The sequence below is a fragment of the Talpa occidentalis genome, unplaced genomic scaffold (assembly GCF_014898055.3).
Source record: "Talpa occidentalis isolate TD23 unplaced genomic scaffold, MPIMG_talOcc4v2.1 talOcc4.13, whole genome shotgun sequence".
NCBI lineage: Eukaryota > Metazoa > Chordata > Mammalia > Eulipotyphla > Talpidae > Talpa > Talpa occidentalis.
Genome location: NW_023601322.1, coordinates 99968929 through 99990001, shown reverse-complemented (window position 1 = coordinate 99990001; position 21073 = coordinate 99968929). Strand labels below are relative to the sequence as shown.

The following is a 21073-nucleotide window of genomic DNA, read 5'->3' as shown; positions in this document are numbered from 1 at the left end:
ATGTGGAGCAGAGATGGGGGCTGATACAAATACTTGCTTAGTTTGAGGGGGCAGAGTCTGGGAAGTGTATCTTTTGAAAATGTCTTTGATGAGAAAAACAAATTAGTGTTTTGCAGTGTAGATACTAAAAGAATGTAAGTTGTCATCTCAAGAGGAGTTAAGAGTTCAGACTCAGTAAGACAAATTATTCAGTAGAAATTTTTATTAGAGAAACAGTAAATTGCTCTCTTTTCTTTTCTCAGTTAAAAAAATATTTGGATGGACATTACCTAAATTCTTTGGGGTTACATTGCATTTCTTTGAAGTACTTAGAAGCTACTTAGAAATAAGTGGCATGGCTAAGGTAAATATTTGAGGATTAAAAATGTTTGACTCTATAGTTATGTGATTTACCCTGGTGAATATTTTAAGATGATTTCCAAAAGTGAAGTACAAAGCTATCTGAACAAAATCGCTTCACCTGAATAAATGATCCTTTTCCAAGGTGACTGCCTCAAGGGGCCACACTCATTTGGCTGTTTTTCTTCTCATCACTTACCCTGATCATCCCCTTTAAAATGCCAACTTCCATCACACTACCTAAGTAGGTATTTTTAATCAAGATCTTTGTTCAGGGATGTTTTCCCCATGACATCATTAACAGTTGCTATTGTCAAGAAGACAACTGTCTTAATATTGCACATTTCAGTTTTCTCATAAAACAGTGGGTATTAGCTCAGAGCAAAAAAGGACAATTTCCCCAGCATGAGCCTGTGGGAGTAAATGTTGGCTTTTTGAAAAATTAACAACCTAATGAAAATTTGTTGCATTGTACTTATCCACACCAAAACTTGAAATGAAACCTTTCACAAACAGCTAGTGATTATGAGGAATAACTGCAGACTCTCTTCTGGGTAACACAAGGAGTTGACTTAGTACGCTGCGTTCGTCCGCATCTGAAGCCTACCATTTAGTTTCTATTGCGGTCACCATATTTCTCTCCTAACAAAAAAGGGTAATACATTTAGGTGTAGCTTGTATAAAAGTGGAGATGAGCTCTGAAGTCCTAGCCCTGGGAAGTAAAGAGGTAACTGTGTGTGTGTGTGTGTGTGTGTGTGTGTGTGTGTGTGTGTGTACCACGCATGACATTTTTACTCTCACACTACAAGGTAAAATAAAACACTGTTGTGTGTGTCAGGCTACTCTGAGGAGGAGACTCTGAGATTGCAGCCTGAGTGTTTTAAGGGGCAGTGGTGTGGAGGGAGGAGGGGAGAGGCTGACACCTGCATAGGAAGGGCTGAGAGGGCTGGGATGCAGTTGGGCAGAGCCTCAGCAGACAGTGGGCAGCACAAGGTCAGAGGGACCCAGAGGTCGGTTTGAACAGCCTGGCCCTTGTGCCCACGCCTGCTCAGTCTTGGTGTCTCCAAAGCTCAGGTGAGCACCAAGGACACCAAGCGCTGGCACTGGCAGGGTCTGCCCTTTGAGGCAGATGGCAAGGTCTTTTATGAGAGCTGGGGTAAAGACAGATCGGCCTCGTCTACCCCTGTGCTGTGCGGTGCATGTTTACGTGTGTCCTGGAGCTGGAACAAGCAAGCCCCCGTCAGGACTGTTTTCCAAGCCATATAGGCTGATGTTAGAAGCTTGCCTGTCTTTCCCTAGAAAAGCTACATGTATTTGGCTTGGCTTGTGTTAACTTGAAGAGATTTACCATATGGTTTGCTTTTAAGAGCTAGTTTTAAAGTTTCTCTCTGTCTGATCTTTTGTTTGATTTCTCTGTATTCCACACATAAGTGACACCATCCGGTACTTATCTTTCTACTTCTGACTTATTTCACATAGTAGAAGCCCTTCCAGATCCATTCACATTGCTGTGTATGGCAAGAGTTTATCTTTTTTGATTGCTGAGCAGTATTCCGCTGTGTATGGTCCACGTCTTCCCGACCCTCTCATCTGTTTTCGAAGCATTTAGTCTTTGTATATCTTGACTATACTGTCAAAACACAGCATCTATGTACAGCAATGGTACATCAGTAACATTAAGTTTTAAAAAGCTAAAAGGGCCTCCCTGATGGCGCAGCGGGTTGAGAGCCGCGCTGTGAAGCTGTCCGCAGCCTCTGCAGCATGGGTTTGTTTCCCGGCCAGCCAGGGTGATTCCCACATGGCGTGGCAGACCTCTCCTGTCGCACCCGCTGCTCCCCTCAGCAGTGCTCTCGGTCCATCTACCTGTTCTGCTCTCTGCTCTGTCTCTGGTGAATCCTCTCACCCTCCCGCGTATCTGGCATGTACCCCAGCTCTCGTATGAAAATAAATAAACCTTTAAAAAAAACTTAAAAAAAAAGGTAAAGGGCCTCCCCGGTGGCGCAGCGGTTGAGCGCTGGGTTGCGAAGCTGCCCGCGGCCTCTGCGGCACCAGTTCGATCCCCAGCTGCTCCCCGGCCACCGGAGGAGGGTCCCACATGGCGCGCAGACCTCTCCTGCCGCCCGCTGCTCCCCTCAGCGGTGTACTTTGGTCCTTCTGCCTGCTCTGCTCCCCGCTCTGGCTCTGGTGAATTCTCCCACCCTCCCGTGCTTCTGACTGTACCCAGTGCATGTATAAACAAATAAATAAATAAATAAATAAACATGCCTCTATTAAAAAAAAATAAATAAAGGTAAAAAATAAATGGATTTACTCCACTGAGGTGTGCCCACTCCTGGCCTGTGGTGGTGGCACCTTGGGACCAGCGAGACTTGAAGACGGGAGGCAGCTGGAAAGGGCACCTTGGAATGGAAGGCTCACTGCGGGGCACTGCCTTTGTGCCCACCACACTCAGCTTCCTCTTCATAGTTGGGATAGAAGCTACAAAGGAGAGAAAATAAGAGAGCTAGCAGAGGAAACTGTGGAATAGGTTACCCTTGTTCAGAGGTAGGGAAATGAAAAGGAAGCCTCTGGAATAAGGCCTGGGCAGAGACCAGCACTCACCTCACCACTGGCCCCCCACACCTGTGTCTCACAGGTGCCTGGGAGCAGATGTTAGCCTTTGAAGAGACACTGGTAGCATCCATCACTAAATCTTATTTTATCAGCACTTAAGTTATTTAAATTTTAAGTTGATTAATACTTTATGAATAAATTTGGTATGTTAACAACTCTGATATCAAGGATAGTACAAATTTTTGGGCAATACACCATATAGGCAGGGCTACAGCTGGCCAGAAGGTTTCTAGGTTGGAAAATGTTTTTGACTGATTTTCACACACTTCTGCTGATTTAGTTTGCACCTGTGGGAAAAAAGTGAAAAACATATGTCACACATTTTGAAACAAAACCAGAAACATTGGATTTAAGGATTTTTTTCCTTTTAGAAGTTTCATGTCTGCACCTCCTTGTTCTCAGAGGGAGGAAGAGATTATCTTATGTATCATTTTTGAAATGCACAACCAGTGCACAGGTCCAGGAGACAGTTCACAAGGTCTAAAGTGGTTTGCATCCCTGTGGGGCTCAGAGCAGCTCCATCAGCCAGGGGTGCTGGCTTGGTACTGGCTGAATTCGGAATGGGCTGGTGCAGCACCCATAAGACCAATGAGATGTTGCCTTTAACCACTGTGAACTACTCATCTACTCAAGTGAAGAAATGCACAGAGACTGGCCCCAGATGTAAACGCTGATTCTATGAAACAGTTAGGATTATGCAGCTTTAATTGTGTGGAATTAAAAGACACATGCAAATAGCATAAAATAGGGACGTGTATGGAGGTAAAATACTCTAATACCCTTGCAGTATCCCAATATTAATGTGTATTGTACTTTAATAAATCAAAGAGAAACGTTATTAAAAATGCAACCTGTATTCAAGGGCATGAGTGTGGAGCATTTGAGCATAATCGTGGTTTAGCGTTGGGTGAGCTGGTTGGGATTGGTGGTAGGATTTGCAGAGAATGTTGGATGTAAGTCGAACATTTCAGGTGGGCAGCTTTTGCACAGAGGAAGAAAAAACAGTAGAAATAGCCAAGCAGGACTGGAAGTGTCAGCAGCCTTGCTGTGAAGCAGACATGAAGCGAGAATGACCCGACTGGATGGGTGATGAGAACGGGGAGCAAGAGCAGAAGCAATAAGGAATGATTTGACTCTGGAGCCCAGATTACGGCAGCCCTGGGCTTAGCTGAGGCACACAGGACAACACAGAGGCACTGAAATTACAAAATATAATCGGGGTTTTAGGGCTGTCAGTCCAAGCCCCGTTGTTGAGGCTTCCCATGCTACCGCTTCTCTGAGGGGTCAGTGCTTTGTTCCTGAAGCTTAGGAAAATCCTGGACCCCTGAGAAAGTTGGTGTGTATGGAGGGCTTGGAGGGGGCAGTGATTCTTTATTGTTGTGCGGTGTTAATTCTAGGAGAGGCATGCAGACAGGTACGGGGAAGGCCCCCACTCCCACCTTCCCACCCCCAGGCAGCCACAGGGCTCCCTATCACAGGGCGGGGTACAGCTTTCTCAGGCACCCCCCCTTCCCCCGCCCTGGTGCCAGACTCTGCCTGGCAGTTCCACAGGCCATTCCGCCCCCTCTCCGGAGCCCCTGGCACAGACCTCCTGTAAATGCCCACTCCACGAATCTTTTCCTCCCCAGTCGGCTGGTTTTGTCATAAATGACTTCATGTCCCCCAAGTAGGATGCCCCCATCTCCTTCCAGGCCTGCATTATTTTATGGCCTGAGCTCTGTGCTTTGCTCCCTTCTGGGTCTTCCTTTCTGGTTCCCAAGAGCCCTTTCTTCCCTCAGTCATCTTGGTCCTTCAAATAAAAGATGTTGCTTGTATTGTTTTCGTTTTTGATGTGGGTTCAAGAGCTTACTTTAAGTTACATAAATAACAAGGACAAACATTGAACTTTGGCAGTTTCTTCTAAATTTTATTCATGCTTCACAATTACAATCTTGTTTTGGCAAAGTAGAGGCCTCTGATTTATAGGAATCAGACACACGGAAATAAGATAAAAAGTAAAATTTCCAGCTTTGGCCTCACAACATAATACCAGTTAATATTTCTGCTTACCATTTAGTCTGTGCTGGTACTCATGGATGATCTCATTTTTGATTAAGTAATTAATGATCTAATTAATAAACACAATTTTAAGGGGTGTACACCATTACTTAGTTCATGAGCTAAGACAGCAGAACTCTGAAAGGCTGATTATCTTGCCAAGCTGAGGGGCCAGTAAGTTGTGGTGAAGCGAAGATTCAAACCCAGGAAGGCTGCTCCAGGCTCCTGCTTACTGGCGCTGTTCTCTGAATATTTTCTTTGTCAAGGGATTAACATAATTACAAAGTATTTTTGAAAGATTAGTCTGGTATTTGCATAAGAGCCTGGAGAGAGGATTATTAGTTTGGAGGTTATTTTCATCTTTCATTATGTCAAATGCGGCAGACAGGAAGTCAGGCGGAGGCCGTAGGTGTTTATCAAGGGGCCGGGGAGATGTGAGCAGCATACAGAGCAGAGACTTTAAGACTGGCCCTTCGGAAACCTAATAGGAAAACACACAATGTACTCTAGATGTGTTTTCGGAACTTCCTTGGATTGAATCATCTAGAACCCGTGTTCAAAGGACAGACTCCTTAGCTCAACCCAACCAGTCTGTCAGAAGTGGATTTTTCCAGGGACTCTCCTGTATTAAATGTGTCAGTGATTTTTGTGATTACATTAAAGAAGGCATTCTGGAAGGTACCTTTAAATCTTCTCTGGAAGCTATACCTTGCTTACTTAGAGTGGCTTTTCTTACCTCTTGACACAATTAGGTTTTTCAGTGCTTGCAGCAGAGTGGTTAACAAGTCAGGCCAAGACCAGTTCTTGGCTCACCTGGTAAATCACCCAGGTAGTTGTGTCGTGGTTCCCTGTGGATTCTGTGCCACCAGGCACTGTCAGTCGGCCCTTCCACACTGTGCACAGGAAGAAGTGTGAGCTCCTACCTAGGTGTGCTTCAAACATCCTCTTTTGCCTGTGAAGTTGGTCCATTTTAAAGCAAAGTAGGGCAGTCAGGTAATGACCCTCTTGTAACCTTCTGTAGTTAGTCCACCAAGCTTTATATGCAGCCCCAAGTGCAAAACCCGCTTTAGAATTCAGCTTTTAATTTTCACTCAGATTTTATTTGTGTATATTTTCCATGTTTTGTTCTTTATTTTTATTTAGGTAACATTGCTTTACAGCACTGTGTATGATTCAGAGGATCACAGGATCAGACCTCTTCAGATGCACGTGCTCACACCACCCCCAGCACTACGGCCCTGAAAGCCTCCACCACAGCCGGCTGGGCCTCCTCCTGCCTCGCTTCCTGTCTCCTTCTTCCCCTGGGAGGCTCAGCTCTACAGTCAGATTTCTAGGGTTGGTTATTGCTTTGATGTTATCTGACCCTTTGCTTTGTTTCTCCATATTCCACATATAAGTAAAACCACCCAGGATTTATCTTTATTCTTCTGACATATTTACTTAGCAGGATCCCTCCAGTTTAATCCACATTGTAGCAAGTAGCAGGAGTTCATCTTTTTTTTTTTTTTTTAAAGATTTATTTATTTATTTATTTATTTGTTTATTTATACAAGCACTGGGTACAGTGAGAAGCACAGGAGGGTGAGAGAATTCACCAGAGCCAGAGTGGGGAACAGAACAGGCAGACTGATGAAATACACTGCTGAGGGGAGCAGCGGGCGGCAGGAGAGGTCTGCGCGCCATGTGGGACCCTCCTCCAGTGGCCGGGGAGCAGCTGGGGATGGAACCGGCGCTGCAGAGGCTGCAGGCAGCTTCGCAACCCAGCGCTCAACCACTGCGCCACCGGGGAGGCCCCAGGAGTTCATCTTTTTTTGTTTTTTAATAACTGAGTAGTCTTCCACTGTGTAGATACCACACACTTTCAGTCCACTCATCTGTCCTAGGGTGTTTAGCTTTTCCCTAACCCGGCTATTTATTATACATAGTGCTGCAGTGGACATTGGAATGCGTGTATTCCTTTCAATTCATGTTTTTGCATTCTTCAGTAGACACCCAGGCATGGGATTACTGGATCATATATTAGGTCTGTTTTAATACTGGCTTCCACAGGGGCTGGACCAGTCTACCTTCCCACCAGCCATGTAGGCGGTTCCCTTTTCTCCATCACTTTAGCAGCACTTGTTTCTGGTCTTTTTGATGTGGGCCATTCTCATGCGTGTGAGGTAGAATCTCGGGATCTCATTAAGCCATATAGCTTTTGGGCTGGAAATTCTCTTTAGTGTTTATAATGGCCTGGAGAAATGAATGTAATAACCACCTGGACAGTGAATAACAGCAGGATATGCAACTGTTCTCCATACAAACTCTCTCCTCAGTTTTACGATTGCAGTTACCAAGCACTTGGGAACTGAGATTTCTACCTCAGAATTTATCACATGAAGTATTAGTAAGTCCTTTTTTCTCACACTGTTTATAAACACAGTTTTTGTTCTTTGCTCCCAGGCATTTCCATTGTTCCTAAGATCTCTGAGAGGTCTGCAGGGATGTCGGTGCATGGCCTTTCTGGAAGACAGCGCACGTTCCCCTGGAGAGGTCAGTATTCTGCCTCATGCAGTTGTATCTGAACCGCCAGGGTTCAGTTTCACAAATGCCTGATTGATGACTTTGCTGGCCCTGTGGCATTGTCTGCACTGCCTCCTGTTCTCTCAGGATTCCCCTGGCGTGGCTACCCTTTTAGTCCCTGAACCAGAGCCAAGTTTTCTCCTTCCTCAATTAAATTACCTGCTCACCTCATTTCCCTAGAAGACAAATTGCTGTTCAGAGTGGGCCCTGGGCGATGTCAGAGGCAATCCTGGGAACGGCCAAGGTGATGTGCTCCTGTGCAGTGTGGGTGACACCAGTTCCTCACTTGGGGGCACTCAGTGCTCATCTTTGGCACTGTCATGTGGCACCGCAATCCTTGGCACCATTCACCAGAAATGGTCTGGTGCCCAGCCGTGGTGTTTGCAGCGGAGGAAAGTGACACATCTTCCTCTTAGATTTGTGAAGCCGCAGTGGCCTGCAAACACTTGCCACCTACTTCCAACCCCCCTCCCAGTTCTTTTGAAGTCCCTGCTTGAATTATATTTGCCCCTGTCTCATTAGCTCAGAGCTAATGTGGGAGGGACTGCAGAGAACATGGATGTACTAGCCTCGCAGACAGACGTCAGCTCTCCCTTTAGTTACCACTCCCTCTATTCCATTCCCCGGGCCCTGCCTTTGAGTTCACGTTGTTACTTTCCTGGGCCCTTCCAAACCTCTCCTAATGGGTCCCTTCGTTACCTTGATTGTTTTTTCTCTCTAAGCCTACCTTGATCACCCCTTAAAACTAGGTCTGCTTCAGCATCTTGGTAGAGTGTGTGCTTTGGACTTAGACCGTACACTAATCTAGCCAGTTGTGGCCCGATCTTGTGCGAATCATTTAAACAAGTTTCTCTGACTTTAAAATGCGTATACCAATGAAATAATAAAGCAACACGTGAAACATCTTAGCACAGTATCTGTTGAGCAGCATTCAAGAAACTGAGTTTAGAAAATAACAGGGTCAGTCCAGTGAAATTACATAGAGGTCAGATCTCTCTGTGAGTCCCAGGCTCCCATCTGGGTTTCTGGTCGAGAATTTAACACTGTTAGCACTTGGTATGGAATAGCGGGTGACCTCCAGCCTGCTGGAGGGCGCGGACTGTGCTCCGGCGCCACTGCTAGGCAGGCACAGCTGTGGTGAGCTCTTGGCCGCAGAGGTGGGAATCACAGTACCTGCCCAGGGGTTAGTTTTGAGGTTCAAGAGCCCCTTTATATTGTGTGCCTAATAGAGCACCCAGCACATGTGAGGATAGAGTTGTTGTTACTGCAGAGAAGCTATAAACGAGAGGGTTTACACATTCTGTAAGATTGGCCTATCTTTTCTGGTGAACTCAGGATGTACAGAAAGAACATTGGAAGTATCTTTGCATAAAATTGTGTGAAATGAACATATTTTTGATTATAGTTTTCAAGATAATGTGGCCATGAAACTTTCACTACTTTATTCTTACTTTCTCTTCTTTCTACTCCCCTTCCTTTTTTCTCTCCCCGACCTTTTCCCTCTTTTCTTCCTTCCTGCCTTTCTTGCCCTTGTGTTCTAACTGCGTCATTACTTAGCAAATATATTCCAGACCGATCTGGGTACGGAGGCTTCCTCCCTCCCCCTCTGCTCTACTCTCCTACCCTTGCTTCCTATGTCTCATCTGTGTATGCATCGTCTATATATTTCATCTGTCCATATCCTTTCTATAAATATATTCATTTCGATTTATTGAAAGATTTCATAAAAGAAATGATGCTTGAACTAAGCCTTGGTCGCATATTCTCAGGCGGCTGGGCAGTGAGGGAGTAGGACGGGGAAGGAGAAAGGGGAGAATCGCAGCAGGGCAGAGGCGTGAGCTAACATGGTGGTGTTCGGTGGTCTGGCCAGGAAAGAATAGCTCCCCTGAAGGTTTTGGATGAAGGGGCCAGATCAGATTCACCGTCAGCGGCAGCACAGAAGCCGGCTGCGAGGTGGCAGGGAGATTTTAGGAGATGACTGTGATGGTCCCAGGACCACACTCCCTGGGCAGGAGTCAGGATGAGGAGAGAAACAGGTCTTAGAAAGGGAGAAATGGCAGGATCCACAACCAATTAAACCTGCGATCATGGCATATCATTTCCCAGGCTGTATTTGCCTGTGGGAAGCCAAGAAGTAAACTTGATGTTCACATAAAACGGTAATGCTACGTGCTCTGAATTAGGCAGTGCTAAGGAGAGCTCCAGGAAATCTCCATGCAGAGATAATATGTAAATCGCAATTTTTTTTATTATTATGCATTCACTTGAGATTCTTGAATTTCTGAACTACCACCACTGATACCATTAAGGTACAGAACTGGTTTTTCAGGTGGATTGACTATTAAAAAGTGACTATTTAGGGCCTCCCCGGTGGCGCAGCGGTTGAGCGCTGGGTTGCGAAGCTGCCCGCAGCCTCTGCGGCGCCGGTTCGATCCCCGGCTGCTCCCCGGCCACCGGAGGAGGGTCCCACATGGCGCGCAGACCTCTCCTGCCGCCCGCTGCTCCCCTCAGCAGTGTACTTCGGTCCTTCTGCCTGCTCTGCTCCCCGCGCTGGCTCTGGTGAATTCTCTCACCCTCCCGCGCTTCTGACTGTACCCAGTGCTTATATAAATAAATAAATAAATAAATCTTTAAAAAAAAGTGACTATTTAAGTTAGAGTCTAAGCTGGCAGATGTTATCATAGACATTGTTAAAATGTTTAATATTGTCAAATGTCACAGGAGGACCTGGAAATGTAAGACCAAGCTCAGCACATTTAAGATTTCATTTTGTGATTCTTTTAACATTTACCTTGTTAATCTTGGGTATTAATCTTTTTTTTTGAGGGGGTTTGCTTTGTGTGGGGCAAAGCTTCAAAGCTTTTATTTTGTGTAAAATCTACAGTTTGGCTTTTAAACACACAATTTCTCCTTTGGTTCCCTGTCATATATGTGCATCAGATCCCTCAGGTTTTCAAACCTGGATTTACATAGAATTAGGTCCTAAAGGAATGTTTTGGACTATGTCAGTTGGTAAGGTCCACACACACAGACCACATGTCCAGGGCAAGCATTGTACTTCTGTGTACGTGTTCCCTGCATTTCATTATCTCCCAAATCGGGTAACAAAGGTACCCGATAGACTGGAAGGAACATTTTAATGGATTTCTTATTAATTTTCCTTTCTTACACTTGTGTGTCCAAACACAAATTGTATATGTTTTTTCAGAGGCATTTTAAGAAATAAATGTTTTAGGCCACAAATTTTAATTTCCTTGGGACATGCTCTCCTCAGCGACATGCTCGCTCTTCTCAAGTCTTACTAGAAAATTGCTCAATCATATTTAAGCAACTTAATAAATACCTTCACATTTCTTGTTGGCCATTTGAAAATCATCCCTTTTTGGTACCTCATGCAGAAGCATTTTGGGGGGTGTGTGTGCCATTTTATTTAAAAAAATTTTACTTTTGAAACGTGTGTCATCTCACATTTGCATAGTACAATAATCTGGGCCTCTGCCTAGGCTAGAATTCCATGTCCTTCCTGTGTGAGCTACTTGGGAATGTTACTGAATCCTCCTGAATTTCAGTTTCCTGTTGTGAAGTGAGGTGATAGTGCCTGCCTCACCAGGTGGTTGTGAAGGGGGGTATGAGGTAATACAACTAAGAGAAGGCGCCGGGAACTCAGGGCTCTAGAGTCCTGTGTCTTGTTGCTGTTTTTTATTTCTGCGGGGAAGACTAAGGACCTGACCTGCAGAGCTTCAGGGGACACTGTAGAGCGGGGGAGGTCACCTCAGTTCCCTGGGGAGCCCGAGATCAGAATCAATGTGATTGGGGGTGGGGTGGGGGTGGGGAGGGGGTCACAGGAAAATGGGCACAGAACTCTGTTCCTTAAATAAGGCAGCCCAGGCCCGGCTATATCCCTGTGACTGTCCCCTCTAGGTCTTAGGTGAAACAAGTCCTAAAGGCTAAAATCTTACATGCTTCAAAGAAATCTCTGGATTACTTGAGCTTGCAGGTGAACTTTGGACCTGGTGTTGGTGCCGTGGGAACAGGCTGAGCAGCCTCCGAAGAGCCTCAGAACAGCAAAGCCAGGGCGGGGAGTTTGTGGAAGGGTTCCTTGAGGAGAGGAGAGGTTTCTGGCAAAGAACTTGCCCTTCTTAACACCTGTCGCCGCAGGAGCCCAGACACACAGCAGCTCTAGCTCCTATTTTTCCTTTTTTGAATAAGAATTTAGTCCACGTTTTCTCTTCTTGCTTCCCCCACCCCTATGAGCTGTGATTGGTGCCACTCGTTAGGATGAACATGGATTATCTTGTAGAAATGGATGAAGACAGTGCACACTTACCATAGACGGGGTAGCCAGGCTTGTCAGTGTTTGCTTTTCATAACCGAACAACACCTTTTTATTTATTTAATTTCAAAGTTTCACTTAATTTTGAAGTTTTGTCACATGAGGCAGCAAATGTAAAGCTAAAGATAGTCAGAAACACTAAGCCTGGAAGAAAGTCATCAGAATGCGGGCCGCGGGCTTTCAGAGGGGTGCGGGCTGGCGGCCCCAGAAGGTGGCAGGGCGGAGGTGCTCAGGGCAGCCCCATCCTTCCTGGCTCCACCTCCTTGGCTCATGCTGAATCTACAGCTTAACTCGGGAAGATCAGGATGAGGCCCCCAAGGAATGCTCAGAGACCTAAAGCCAGACTCCACTCCCTCCCCCATGATCGCGGGCAGCAAAAAGGGGCCCTCTGCACGACTGAGGTTCTCGGAATTGACTTGCGTGTAGAACACAGCTTATATTAAGGGGCAAGGAATGAAAATGCGCAGCTTTGGGACTCGCGTACCAATGATTCAAACCTAAGAGTAACCTGTGCGGTTCTTGAGAGTTTAAACAAGCAAGTTTAAAATCGATTGACTATTGACACTGACCAACGGTGAGCATCAAAAGCAGATAATTTAAAATCAGTTTTATCCTCGCTTCTAAGGTATGCAGACACAAGGCAGGTCCTCGGTCCCTGGCCCCTGGGGACCCCCACCCACTGTGGCGGCAGCTGTCCGGTGCCAACCACAGCTGCCACGTGAGTTTACCAAACGCTGGTGATAAAGGGGGCGCCCCCAGCTTGCCTTTTCCAACCCACACAAGTGATAGAGGGGGCTCCGCTGCAAGACTTCCTCTTGGGTCCAGAGGGGCTGGGCTGACTGTCCCATCCTGTACAACTGCAGCACAACCCCTCAGGCAGATAGCGTGTGATGCAGGGAAGACACACGGGTGAAGAGATGTCTCTGACTCGGTTCCCTTTACTTAGTCTGCGGCCTGGAAGCTCTGATTACTCTCTCCATCATCGTCTCTCACGGGTGGTCGACGACATCAGCATGCAAAATGCTGATACAAATAACCGTGGTGTTTTCCTAGGGTCTGTAAGTTGTCATGATGGAAGCACACTGACTCTGCTTTCTGTTTCTTTACTTTACCCATGCGGGAGCATTTGCCTGCTGTGAAACAGAATAACAAGATCACTCTACTTTGAATACATGTACTGGAGGGAAATTGTGTTCATTTTTCTTTTCAGGCTTTAGTTTCATTATGGAAAGAGAGGGTATTGAAATGTTTTCCTTTATTTTTGGTTATTATATTTGTTAAATTCATAACCTTGTAAATGCTTGGCAATTCAGTTGTTTCCCATGTCATATTAGTCAAAGAGACTGCCTGGGAGCAGGCAAGGACACAGATATCAACCCGTATTTTTCTAGCTTATTAACTTGTCTGCTCTCCTCAGCCTCTGTGCCCTACAGGGCCACATCTGCAGTCTTAACAGCATTGATGATGAATCCTACAGAGGGAAGCTGAAGCTGCCAAGCAGCACCTGGATCCAAGCCAGGCGGTGGCCACGTGCTCCGAGACAGCTCTGGAGGGTATTTTGATCATCTTGTTGAAAGATAATCTAGAAGCCCCCACTCTGAGAGCTTCTGGAGGGCTTTGCTAATAACTGAGATGGTTGTAAACCTGCAGTAAAAAGTTGAAGCCCTCCCGGCAACTGGATGTTGGATGTCAGGAAAGTGGGCTATTTTCACAGTCAAAAAGAAGCCCATTCTGTCTGCCAAATAATTTTCTTAAGTTTTTCAAGCAATGAGAATTTGAGAATTTGCAAGGATATCTTAGCAAAAGATTTCTTCCCCACTTATGAATCGTGTGATCTGGGAAATGGCTTCTTTCCTGAAACCTCTTTCTTCATTGGTAAAATCCTCAGGATTGCTGTAAGGATGACTGTGAAGACTAAAGTCCACCAGTGTGAGGCTCCCTGGCATGAATCCTCACATCAAAGTGGGATCTGCAGGTGGGGCAAGGTGACAGGAATCCCACATCCGCAGGAATCCCTTTTCAGTTATCTGAAAGCTTTCTCTTGTATTACTTGGCATTTAAAAATCAAAGCTCCCCGGTGGTGCAGCGCTGTGAAGCTGTCCACAGCCTCTGCCGTGCAGGTTCGATTCCCAGAGGGCCAAGGAGATTCCCACGTGGCTCGCCTGACCTCTCCTGTCGGGCCCGCTGCTCCCCTCAGCAGCATATTTCAGTCCTTCTGCCTGTTCTGCTCTCTGCTCTGGCTCTGGTGAAGTCTCTCACCCTCTCCCGCCCCTGGCCTGTACCCCAGTGCTTGTATAAATAAATATATCTTAAAAAAATTAAAAATCAAAGAGTGAAAACTTGTATATGTTTGATAAAACGTATTTTAAACTTGAATGAGCAAATTTACTTAAACAAGCGAGAGTATGGTTATTATCTGTCAGTTATCTCTTTAACTTGGACAGTCATTATTTAGTATAAAATTTATTTTGTGATAATTTTTCTGACTGTCTTCATTGTTAATGAAGGCTTGATTTAGTTATACAGAATAATTAGAAACAGGATAGAATATCAGCATTCTTAGTTCTTCCCAAAATAGCTGTCTCTTATCTGGAAGCACTTTTATTTTTTTTTCCTTTTTTTTTTTTTTTTTAAAGATTTATTTATTTTTATACAAGAGCTGGGGTGCAGGCCAGAGGTGTGAGGGTTGAGAGGATTCACCAGAGAAAGAGTGGGGAGCAGAACAGGTGGATCTAGTGAAATACACTGTTGAAGGGAGCAGCGGGGAGACAGGGAAGGTCTGTCTGCTGCACCATGTGGGTCAGCAATCCGGTGGGGGTTGGAACTCAGGCCACAGTGGTTGGGGATAGCTTGATAGCGCTGAGACATAACCCTTGCAACACCAGGGAGGCCCCTCTGGAAGCACCTTTATCTTTTATTCTTTGTTTTATTGATGTTGTTATGTCATACATTATTAATTGTGATGATAATGTAGATATTACTAAAAACCGCAGTGGATCCATTCATATAGTTTTCATATTGCCTTAATTTAAAGTATTTTAAAAGTTTATGATATTGCTACTGTGTAATTATAAGAGATTTAATATAACATTTTATTTCTGTTAGGTTAAGGAGAAAGATTATTAGTTTCATATTGGGAATGAAGGGAAGAACTGTGCTGGTTATCCTCGACCCCTTGTCATCAAGCCACATAGTTTTATTGTACTTTGTGGACATTTTCCATCATTTTACTGCACTGTCTTTGCTTGTTCTTTTGTCTTTTTTTTTTTTTTGGGTGGGGGTAGCGTTGGTATGTAACAGCATACACTGGCGACTTTATTATTGTCTCTTCATAATATCTTTTTTCCTTCACACGATCTCTCCTCCTCTGGCCTTTGAAAGTGAGATCTTATCAATTCTGTCTTTCATACCATTATATGGTTTTTGAACACCCAGAAGAAAAAGCCTAAACTTCCTATACTGTGAAAAAAAAAAAAAAGCCCTTAAGAAGAAAACCTCAGTTTCACTGCCGATGTGTCTGTGGCCTCAGGAGCCACCTGTGGAAGGTGTCAGGTCAGTGCCATGCTGATTAATGAACCAAGAAATGAACGAAGCTCCTGTTTCAGATGCTTCTTCCCCTTTCCTACAGGAAATCATGCTGTGCTTGAACAGATTATGCTCTTCCCTTTCCCTGGGTCAAGTCTAGCTAAACCTGCAGAAAAGTCTTAAATAAAAATGGATTACAGGGATTTTGTCTGTTAGACTCTCAGGAATGAGTTCAGGCCATTATCAAGCACAGACGCTGGTTGGCATAGTTACATATTACAAGACAAGGGACTCGCCAAAGGCCTGATGGAGTACCAGGGTGTTTATAACTGCAGCTTTATTTTAATCCTGTCCTTATTTGTTGATTGATTTTATGATTCCAGAAGAGCAAACTCAGTAAATGAAATAATAATACTTAATAATGATGAGCTGAAATCCCTTCTCTCATAGGTGACATCCCATGATAATGTGGTAGACATTGTTTGTGGAGAAGAGGAACGTGGAACAGTTTTGAGAAAGTTGTAAGAACCGAGTGATAACTCTTCACCTTCCAGAACGAGATTGTCCTAGATAGCATCCTGGGGAGAGCAGGGTCATGGGGATGACGGACCCTGACAGGTAGGAGGACAGGGGACAGTGGGAGGGAAGGGACATACCATAGCAGGGAGGGAGGAGGGTGAACATGTGTGGGGGAACCCTGCTGGGGCAGCTGTGTGGTGGAGGTGTGGTGTGTGTGTGTATAGGGATGTGTGTGTGTGTGTGTGTATGTGTGTGGCATTGCTAAGGCTTTTGTCGTTGTCTTGCATAGTATATAGTCATCAGGCCCAGGTAATTAAAAGAAATAAAAGTAGAGGTGAAAATAATGATACCAAAGGGTATTTAAATGATACATTTATGGAATCATGTATTTATTATTTCTTTTAAGATTTATTTATTTTTATACAAGAGCTACGGTACAGGCCAGAGGCACGGGAGGGTGAGAGGATTCACCAGAGACAGAGTGGGGAGCAGAACAGGCAGACAACAGAAATACACTGTTGAGGGGAGCAGCGGGCGTGACAGGAGAGGTCTGTGGCACCATGTGGGAATCTCAGCGGCCAGCTGGGATTGAACCCGCATGGCTGAAGCTGCGGACAGCTTCACAGCACAGTGTTCAACCCGCTGCACCACCGGAGAGGCCCGAATAATATATTTATGTTTAATGAATGAATTCCTTCCAAAAGATATTTTTGGAAATTTTAATTAGAAAAGAACCAGATCAGGGGCCTCCCCAGTGGTGCAACATGTTGAGTGCAGCGCTGTGAAGCTGTCCACAGCCTCTGCAGTGCGGGTTTGATTCCCGGCCAGCCAGGGAGAAACCCATATGGCGCCGCAGACCTCTCCTGCCTTGCCCGCTGCTCCCCACTCTGTCTCTGGTGAATCCTCTCACCCTCCCGCATCTCTGGCCTCTACCCTAGTTCTTGTATAAATTGAAAAAAAAAACCAAAAAACAAAAACACAAAACTTAAGGGTATTTTCTGGTGGCGCAGGCAGTTGAGCTCTGTGCTCTGAAGCTGTCTGCAGCCTCTGCAGCACGGGTTCTATCCCAGCCAGCCGGTGAGGGTCCCACATGGCGCGGCAGACCTCTCCTGTCGTGCGCACTGCTCCCCTCAGCAGTGTATTTCAGTCAGTCTGCCTGTTCTGTCCCTGCTCTGTCTCTGGTGAATCCGCTCACCCTCCTGCACATCTGGCCTGTACCCAGGTTCTTGTATAAACAAATAAAATCTTTAAAAAAAACCTTAAAATAAAAAGAAAAGAACCAGATCAGGAAATAAACTGGGACTCTTCAGGAGGCAAACACTGTCTTACCTTTTGGACCGTCAGCACCGTGTTGTCCAACCACCACGCGGAGCCATGTGTTCTCTTGTTTTTATTGTGTCACCGTTTCTTGAGTAGTGTTGGCTCACAACAACTGTATATGGTTTAGGGGTATAAGTTCACACCTCTTCAAGTGGATATCACCACACCTACCACCAAGGCCCCGATAGTCCTCCACCCCAGACCATTGGCCCCTCCCCCTGGATACCCCACTTCCCTCCTCCCTCCCCCTCTCATAACCTCAATTCTAAGGTCAGATTTCCAGGCTTTGTTTTGATTTAGTTTTGTCTATTCCTTTATTTCTGTATATTCCAAGTGGATGTGTTGATATAAAGGATACATTTAAAACGGGATTATACATCCCCTTACTGCTAAAAGCTGGATGAAATTCCATCCAGTTAGCTTGGTGTGCTAAAGGGTTTGGAAACTCAGTGGTTTATTCTTTTCCACCTTTCTGATGTATTTGGTGGCTGGAGACCAACGCAAATAGAGAGTAAATTGTAGATCTTATTAGATGAACACCCCGCAAGCAAAGTGAGATATCTCACTTGGGGAGGTGAGGTAATGACAGCCTCGCTGCATGACTCAGCTGTGCTGTGCAGAAGGCAGGCCCATGGGCGGCTGATTCTCAGTCCCCGGACCCGAGACTGCGTGATGACGCCGGGCCCAGGGGAGCTGAGCTGCAGGCTGCCAGTCCTTGGACCTAAAACAGACTCCCTGGGCTCTGTGGTTGTCCCAGTGCTGCGGCAAGGGTCCTTGCATACGTCAGCGTAGTTTGTCCTGAAAAAGTCCCAAGAGGCCACGTCTGGCTTTGAGGAACCAAGAAATGGGAGGGAGCCCGGAACCTGGGAACGGCAGGGAGATGATTTGCCCCTCCAGCCTGTAGAGGGAATGCTCCCCACAACTCCTTGATTTTGACCCATCGGGTCCCAATCTTTATTTCTGGTTTCTGGAATGATCATAGATCTGTGTTGTTTTTAGCCACTAAGTTTGTGGCAACTTATTACTACAGCGATTGGAACCCAATGTAACTGCCCAGAAGACTAACTCCTGACTTGAACAATATAAACTATTTCTGCCTGAGGTCCTGACACTAATTCATAGTTTTGGAGTGGATACCCCTAGTAGTTCTGCCTTCTGCACTAACACAAAATGCTGCTTGCTCCATTGTTATTATTATTATTATTATTATTATTATTATTATTATTATTATTATTTTTGAGAAGTATATTTGACTTTCTTCCCAATTCCTTTGAAATCTTGGCGGGTATCCTGGAGTACTGATATCTTTTCCTTCAGCCTCAACAGAGAGTCTTGCCTTTGGGTGGCTCTGTGCCCCACCTGCCCTTCATGCCACCATAGCACTGAGACCCAACCGAAAGCACCGCCTCCCCTGGGAAGCATTTGTGATCGTGGTAAGTCACCAAAGATGTAAACTTGACCACCTTAGCTATCAGAGTGAGTTACACTCGCATCCCTGTGCAGTGTCTGGAACCCGTACCCCATAAACTCCGTGTCCAGCTGCCTCTCCCAAGCCATTTTCTCTGTCCTCTCGAGTATCCCTGTGCTCTGAAGAGGGGGGCTAGATCCAGCCTGTCCAGCCTGCCCCTGGCACAAGGGTGGAGCCAGCTGGGCTTGGTTTCTCCCCCAAGGCGCTGCACATCTCCCCTGAGGTCCCTGCGCCCCACACGCAACTGCAAACACCCTTGGTTACCAACTTTCTGTGGCCCACTTCGTGGAGGCTATTGAAGCTTCAGATCTGGTCTTTGCCCAACGTGCTTTGCTCTGCCCTCTCCTTGGCCCATGCTCTCTGATTTGAGTCAGGAAGACCTTCCCATAATGAAAGGAAAAGATGGTGAAAAAGGCCCCAAATTAGACTCTTTTCTTTGATGAAATACCAAGTTAAAAAGATAAACAGCTTACAGCATTAGGCCCGCCAAGGGCTTCACACCTGCCCTCCATTCCTGGCGAGAGCTGAGGATCTGCTTCTGTAAGAAAATGTACGACTTTCCTATAAGCACATACACGACTCCCTTTTTAAAAAGACCTACTAGACGGTCTCCATCTTTTGGGTACAATGTATTTTTTGTCTTCCAGCTATTTTTCTCAATAGAATTTTCATAGACAGCTCTTCAAGTTTGCTTTTCAGAAAGTCATTTGATGAGTCATTCTCAGAAAACAGCCTTCTTACAGATTGCACACCAGGGAATTTCATAGTAAAATTTCATGTAGGTAAACAAGATACAGAATTACTCCCTCATGCTTTTTAAGTATTTTATGGCTCTCATTTCATGCCTTTTCCCCCAAAAGACAGAAGGTTTTCCCACGGGCCTGTCCTGTCCTCCTGCTTGCACTCCACTTCTGCCAGTGGGGCCAAGGACTTTCCAGGTGTGGAAGGAGCTCGGGGGCCTGGCCACTCCCAAGGGCTTTCCTTGCTGTGGTCACAGGAGGCTCCTGCAGAATCTGGGATAGATGACAGCTTTCTCTTGGTTCAGAATCTTCTAGTTTCTCAGTAGTTCCCTGGTCACTGATGTTTAATCTCTGGATGGAATCCATTAACCCTTTTTTTTTTTAGAAGATTTTTATTTATTTATTTATATAAGAACCGGGGTACAGGCCAGATGCACGGGAGGGTGAGGGGATTCACCAGAGACAGAGCGGGGAACAGAACAGGCAGACTGACTGAAATACACTGCTGAGGGGAGCAGTGGGCGAGACAGGAGAGGTCTGCCGCACCATGTGGGACCCTCGCCGGCTGGCTGGGATCGAACTGGCTCTGCAGAGGCTGCGGACAACTTCACAGCACTGCACTCAACTGCCTGCGCCACCAGGGGAGGCCCAAGAATCCATTAACTCTTAACTCTTCCTCTGTGTCTGCTCCTGGCAGTGGGGTCCTGGAGACTTACTTTGGTAAGTTGGGCCGCGGCTGGCACCAGGCCTGTACCTGGAAACTGCCCCTGCTGCTTCCCACCCCACAGCCACCTCAGCAAGCACAGAGCAGCTCTAAGATGAAACTCCTCGGTCACCCCATCTTCAGGCATGTCTGCCCAGAGAGCAGAGGAGCCCAAAGCCAAGGCCTTCTAAGGTAACAATATTTGCTTAGAGGAAAACAAAAAGTTTCCTGCTTTTCAAGACGATGCACTGACTACTGTAACAAAAGTCATTCTCTTTAGTCCTAATTACTTAGAAAAAAACCCAGAAAAACTCAAAGCTTTTATTAGGTGATAAAGTAGGTTGGGGCAGTTCCTGGGTGCCCTGAAGCTACCTCCAAATCTAGTCAGTGAGCTGAGTGCAATCGATCATGGCTCATGAAATCAGCTAAGTAGACTCTGGTGGCGTTTGACTTGTTTATTGTCCTGGCATTATTTTAAAATTTTATTTTTTAATGAAAGATTGGATAGGTGTGCATTTGTCAGTGCTAGCACTGGACTGAAAGTGAGTCCCTGATTTAGAGGGTTAGACTTTGTTTATGGAGATGTAGACACAGAGTAAAATCTATGTATGTCAATGTGTGGTTTATTGGATTTCTCGCAAGATATAAAGTGCCCATATCCTAAGTATGCAGTTGAGAGAATTTTAAAAATCCATATAAAATATGTCCTCACTCCCCAGATGAAGACGTGGACGGCTTATGGCCCCTCAGGCACCTCCTCATGCCTGTGTCAAATCAGCCAGTCCCCACTGAGGCCACTGTTGTCATTGAGGGTTCGCTTGCCAGTCCTTGGACTTCAAATTAATGGGATCACGTGACAGGGACTTTTGCGTGTTGGCATTGTTTATGACATGTAGCCCTGTTGTTGCGTGTAG

At 45.7% G+C, this 21073-nt stretch overlaps 1 long non-coding RNA gene across 1 annotated transcript in view; it reads left to right on the top strand.

Moving 5' to 3' along the window:
- LOC119242776 (uncharacterized) overlaps positions 1 to 18680 on the top strand; it is a 47570-nt gene extending 28890 nt beyond the window's left edge. Inside the window, exons 3-6 of the long non-coding RNA XR_005124575.2 lie at positions 6133 to 6324; positions 7432 to 7521; positions 15860 to 16027; positions 18566 to 18680. This is a non-coding gene — a long non-coding RNA (uncharacterized LOC119242776). The remainder of the gene's footprint in view (positions 1 to 6132; positions 6325 to 7431; positions 7522 to 15859; positions 16028 to 18565) is intronic.
- Positions 18681 to 21073: the final 2393 nt, after the last annotated feature.